Source organism: Poecilia reticulata, linkage group LG14 (assembly GCF_000633615.1).
Source record: "Poecilia reticulata strain Guanapo linkage group LG14, Guppy_female_1.0+MT, whole genome shotgun sequence".
NCBI classification, from domain to species: Eukaryota; Metazoa; Chordata; class Actinopteri; order Cyprinodontiformes; family Poeciliidae; genus Poecilia; species Poecilia reticulata.
The window spans coordinates 11,179,427-11,185,497 of NC_024344.1; the positions used below are offsets into that span (position 1 = coordinate 11,179,427).

General features: G+C 39.7%; 1 protein-coding gene across 2 annotated transcripts in view; it reads right to left on the reverse strand.

The window, feature by feature from the left end:
• Positions 1-2,689, reverse strand: part of LOC103475835 (serine/threonine-protein kinase PAK 3) — a 32,732-nt gene extending 30,043 nt beyond the window's left edge. Inside the window, exon 1 of one of the 2 annotated variants that reach the window (XM_008427746.2) lies at positions 2,481-2,689. The gene's annotated coding sequence lies outside the window, so the exon portion shown is untranslated. The remainder of the gene's footprint in view (positions 1-2,480) is intronic. The other variant, XM_008427747.2, reaches the window with a different exon arrangement.
• Between the last annotated feature and the right edge of the window lie 3,382 nt (positions 2,690-6,071).

Below are 6,071 nucleotides of genomic sequence, written 5' to 3' on the forward strand. Positions count from 1 at the left end.
GGGTCATGATGCCATCTATATGGTGCAAACAAACCATTAGACACAAGCCAGGGCCTGATCAACCCTGACTGGGTGAGACCCAAACCACCCAATGATCCAGTGATGCAGCACTGAAGATGTCTGGGTTGGATAATAAGTGTAAGTTAAGAAACATCCATGCTGCCGAACCCATAGCCTAGCAAGCTTCTCCTCTTTTTCCTACAAATAATGGATGAACACTTCAATTTTAGTTTCAGACCAAAATACTCTAATAATTAAGGTTTTTTATCCTGTAGTGTATTTACAAACTCTAATCTGGTCATTTTTCAGGCAATGGCTTCTTCCTAGCGGAGTGCCTTTTCAGTCAATGATGGTGCTTGATTAATTTCACTGCGGATAATGGCATACTTGTACTATTTTCAGCAAACATGTTCACAAGAGCTTTTGCTTTGGGTTAATTAGTCCTGTCACAATAATCAATAAATCAATTAATCGCATGACAAATTAAAACAAACTCAATAATTTTCACTTGCATAATTTATCGCTTTTTCTACCAAAAACTGGATGATAAAAGTCTTCAGCCTGGAGATCTGGTTTCAACTAGCCCTTATTTTGAAGGACAGTTTGGTTAACAGAGACTTCATGATTCATTTAGCTTTTTTATTTATTTATTTATTTATAGTGGATATTTAAAATGTCTTCCAGTTCCAGTGTTAAATGTTCATCAGAATTTAAAGTTTATTGATCTGTAAGGACGTGTTCTCGCATTATTATTACTTGAAAGTGGTCTCAACACAACAACATCATCGATTTTCGCAATAACTTCGTGGGACAATTTATCGTCCAGGAAAATGTGTTATTGTGACAGGCCTGGGGCTAAAACACACATTTCAAACCAAAACACTTTTATTTCTAAGACACAGGACAGTCCGATGGCTGAACAGATCACTGTGTCCAACACGCGGAGCTTCAAAACTCTCTTCCTCATTACTCGCTTTATATTCTCTGATTTTCCCATGATGTCAGACGAGGAAGCAGGGTTTGAGGTGTTGCCTTCAAATACATCCACAGATTTGCATCCATTTAGCTCAAACATTTACACAGCCGTCAAATCCTCACACGGCCACTCACAAATTGCTTAAAGTTTCTCAGTAATCTGTGATTTAGTAAATATTAACAATTTTGGTAATCCCCTCTGACGGAAAAAAAGTGAAGTTCCGTCTGATACAAGTGAGAATAATATGGCTAAATGTATTTCTGTACAGGGTATGCAAATGGGTTGCTTCTACTTTATATAATGTCGAGTACTAAGCAGGAGAAATGATGCTTAGAGGGCAAAGTCTCTGGGAGAGAAGTGTAACGGAGATCAATGTTCAAAGAGAGCAGCACCTTCACTAACCCATCCCCCAATTCCCCTCTATGATCATCTGGCGCTCCCTCAGTCGCTGACATGACTCCCTAATATTTCTCCTCACACCAGACAACAGGTCTCCCATCAGGCCCTGCTCCTGCTCAGGATGACTGCGCTTCCTGCGAGAGGAATCTCCCCCACTCCCTGCACGCCGGCGGCCAGGACACAACCACTGCAACACACACACACACAGAAAGAGAGAGAGAGAGAGAGAGAGAGAGAGAGAGAGAGAGAGAGGCTGCAGGGGAGACAGATTCAGCTGGCTCTGCAGTCATCTCCTCCATCCTCCTCTGCTGATGACGGGCCGGGGAGGAATCCGAGATAGATCAGCTCCGGTTTTTCACAGAACCCACCCCCACTCCGGTCCCCAGTAAAGTCAGGTGACCAGATGTTGTATATCTCTCCCTGTCACTACAGCCGCCATGAAGCTGCTGCTGCTGCTGCACACAACCATGTTTGAAGCCAGGACACGGAGGCGCGTCTCCGATCCGAGTGTGTGTGTGCATCCCTTCCCAGAGACTAGAAGTGAGGCGGTGCAGAGGAGAGCTCACATAAAAAAAATTAATAAATAAATAAAAAGAGCATCCATCAGCACATAAACCATCCATCACCAGCCCATCCACATCAGCATATACAGCTCTGATCCATCCAGCAGCTCCCAAAAATAGCATTGCTTCTTTCTAGCTACTGCAGCTGCTGCATTTCACACACACACACACACACGCACACACACACACACTTTCACTGACACAAGGATTACTCAAATGCCACCGTTGATTCCAAGTAATAAGGATGCTATATTTGTGAGGTGTAAAGGAGCGTACACAGAGGTGATGCGATGCAGGGTAGAGTGTGAGGTGATATAAAACGCATCCAGTGGGGCCATCTAGTCCCATCTCAGCCCAAGACGTGAGAGAGAAGGACTGCTGAGGAAACAGCTGCCTGATTAGCAGGCCAGAATGCAGAGTGCAGGAAGAAAAAGGAAGGCTACAAAGCAACCCCTACATACACAGCCTCTCCCCTCCTCCTCCAGTTCTCCTCTGCTCCCCCCTTCCACATCCCTTATTGCATTACACACAGAGGGAATTACCTGAAATATGTCTTCACATTCTCCTGCTCAGTGTCTCGCCTTTGGGCCTGGAGTCCCGCTGGATTCATCGTCAGCCGTACAGTCCTAGTGACGGTTTAAAGGCAGGACTGCCATTCTCTTGTCAGACCAGTTCCTGACCCTAAAAGCAAAGCTTGTTCGGCAGGCTGGATGCTTCACTGGCTGTTCACTGTTCCCTAGCCCGTGATGTCATCCACCCAGCTCGGCTGATTGGCTGAAGGGCTGAATATTAATGCGGGCAGCAGGTCCAGGGGCGGAGACAGCCGACGGGCAGACGCGGTTGGTTTTCCGTTTAACAGACCAAACCTGTCAATGAGAAACAGGAGGGAGTTTGGTTTAGATTTCCACTTTTGAATGTAACCTAAACATTTAGTTATTATTACACATTTATCGCCTTAAGATGTTTGAGGGTAACACACACACACACACACACACACACACACACACACACGCACACGCACACACACGCTGCTGTCAGAGAAGCTTTCATTAGTTTCAGTTTGAGGTCATTTTCACAAGATATAGAAATATGAGTGAGAGTTAGCACTAATGTAAATTTAGGCTAACAACGCATATGAGTATGTGTGGATATGGATGCATTTATGTAAACCCAGATGAAATGGAAAATTAATTAACCCAGGTGTTTTTTTTTTATTTGATTTAATAATGAGGGTCCATCTGAAAAATGGGAATGAGCTTATAGAGTTTTTCCTCCACCTTTTCAAAATGTTAATATTATTGTGGTATAAAAATATGTCTTTCCTTGTTCATGTGTGTGATTTTATACCTCTATCATGTTTGAAATAAATAAAAATAATAATATAAAAAAATAAGTGTTACATTTCTGAGTATAAGACAGTGTGGAAGAAAACAAATTAATATGATTATTACATAAAAACACATCATATACTATAATTATCAGAAATATTGATCTCTCTTTTTAATAGTAAAATTTCTCCAAAATAATTTATCCCTGGCTTTATGTTGTGTAAAATGTCATGTTTTTTGTGTTTTTGTACTGTAGTTGTGACTCTTGACAATCAAAAATAAAACCTTTCTTTGATCTTGTCAAAGAACATCAATGTGTATTTAAAAGACGAACCAGAGAGAGTGATGTCTGATCACATAGACTTCTCTGATAGAGTTTACAAAAAGTTGAAATTGTTTCAAATGCTTGTTCTGCATTGGCTTTGGTTCCAAACTTTTGATTTGTTGGGTACTTCCGGTTAAGTTGTGCAACTGACGTACATCTATTGTAAAACCATAATGCATTTAAAAATAACTTCAATAGCTTTCAGAAAAACTAAAAGTTATTCCTAAGGTTTTAAGAGACATTTCAAAACACATAAAATAGCAACAACTGGACAAGTCAAAGCTGTAAGGAAGGCTAATTGTTTGTGGATGGTAAAAAACTTAAATATCAAATCTTAGCACTGTCAGGTCACATCATATGGGGGATGTGGATGTTAGTGTGTGAAGAAAACTCAAAATCAGTTATTTTCAATACAGGGATTTAAAATACAGTCAGAGGAGGCACAAAATAGGAAACTGTTTGAAGGAAACTGCATTTACAAACCTGAGAAGTAAAATTGTAGAGAGAGGGATGTTTATAGTTGTTAATGCTAATCATGATGATTGGCCTAATTGCTAATATTTGACATTAAGGTTTTTAAGAAGTGTGCAGACCCACTTGGTTGTGTTTGCCTTAAATTAGTTGGACCCTTTGTTACAGCTACACACACATATAAGGAAGAAAGTCACATCTTCTCCTAATATTGATAATATGTTTAAAACTATTGACTCCTTACAGCAGGAGTGTTAAAAAGAAATATTTTTGAATGGTTCATCTGTAGCTTTACAAAAGCTACCGATCTGAAATTGACCAAAATTCTGTGAACATGAAATCTCTMATCTAAACCTTCTGGCCCGGACTTCAGATTTATTACTACATTCAAAATATTTATTTTAGTTTTTTGCTCTAAAATTGTCATATATGATGTGGATTTTCTTTTATATCGTGAAAGGTAAAAAGCAGAAATATTCAACATCAGTCCATGGTGGTTGCGTTTGTAAGCAGGCGGACACGGCAACCACTATAGTTTCCACATTTGTCCTCATTTGCCTATGATGTCATCTTTTTCCTGTGTCTCACCTGTGATTGGCTGACAGTCCCAGCATCTGCTCAGGCTCACGGCTAAGGCTTCTAGCCCAAGGTGGAGGCCTATCCGAGGCTCCCTGAATCATGGCTGGTTGTCCTGACAACCCCTGTAATGTCGATTCGCAGCCGGAGAGGAATATGGCTGTTCTGTACCAGCACTGAATCAAACGGAGACCACAACGAGTACCTAAATACAGCATCCTAAAGCTACACATGGTGGATTGTGTGACCTTTATAATAAATATATTTATTTAAAAACTCATGTGAAAAATCCTTTTTTAGCTAAAAAAAATAAATAAATAATATTCCCATGTATACATTTTTCTCCAGATTTACAGGAATGGATATTTAAATAAATCCTGACTGCAAACACAAGACGTATGGAGATGAGAGGGGATGAAGAAAAATATAATACAGACACCTGGGTTAACTGAACACTTAAACTGACTGAGGTAAAGAGTCACAGCTTCTTTTCATTGGCAAAAGAAGGAAGAAAAGCATGACTTGACAGAAAAAATCTGCTATTTATGTTTGCCATCATGACTGCAAGCCTTAGCTAATAAATTAATTCCTACACAAGTGACATTTATTGTAAATAATTAGAAGACTGAGCAAATCTGTTTTTGTCACTGGTCCACAAATATAACCAGAGAATAACAATACCCCACAGGTTATTACTTTTGTCTTCTAGCTTTACCCTCTCCCCAAAACAAATAATGGTCATAAGATTTCCTGCACAGTTATGAAGTTTTCTTGAAACATTTATGAGGGGCTGCCCTGAATCTAGACCTTGTGTTAACAAGGTAATAACCCACATGCCCGCTGAAACACATTATCCCCAAAGAGACAATCCCTTACCTCTTTTCAGGTGAAGCAAATAAATTAAAGTTGACAGCTTTGATGCAAAAATATGACAGTTTGGCTCCAGTGAGTCATGGAAATTTCTTTAAAATATGGAAAACTGACTAATATTCAATAGATCTCACTTATTAGCTCAGACCAGGCGTTGACAGAAGAAGCTGGATTTCCGAGGAAGACATCCATAGACTGCTGTCAGTGATCAGATTTATATAATGAATCCTAAAAAAATATCCTTGGAGGCAGAACAAATAGCTGCAGTGACATTTTGTAAGAAGCTGAGACTGGAACTTAGCACTTTGGTGGGCAAAGTAAAGGAAAAAAGGCTTTCAACGATATTTCTATCAAATCTGCATCCATAGTGATGAATCCCGGTTAAAGGTATGTTCATTCTTTTTTATTCTAACCAGCTTCTAAGACAACTGTCCAGCAATATATATTTTACAGTAATTTGCAGTTCATATGCACAGATTACAATTTTTTTGGCCAATCGCGCATCAGATCCAGCTCAGATTTGATGGCCAATGATTCCACTTTATCAATATTCTGCTCCAAGT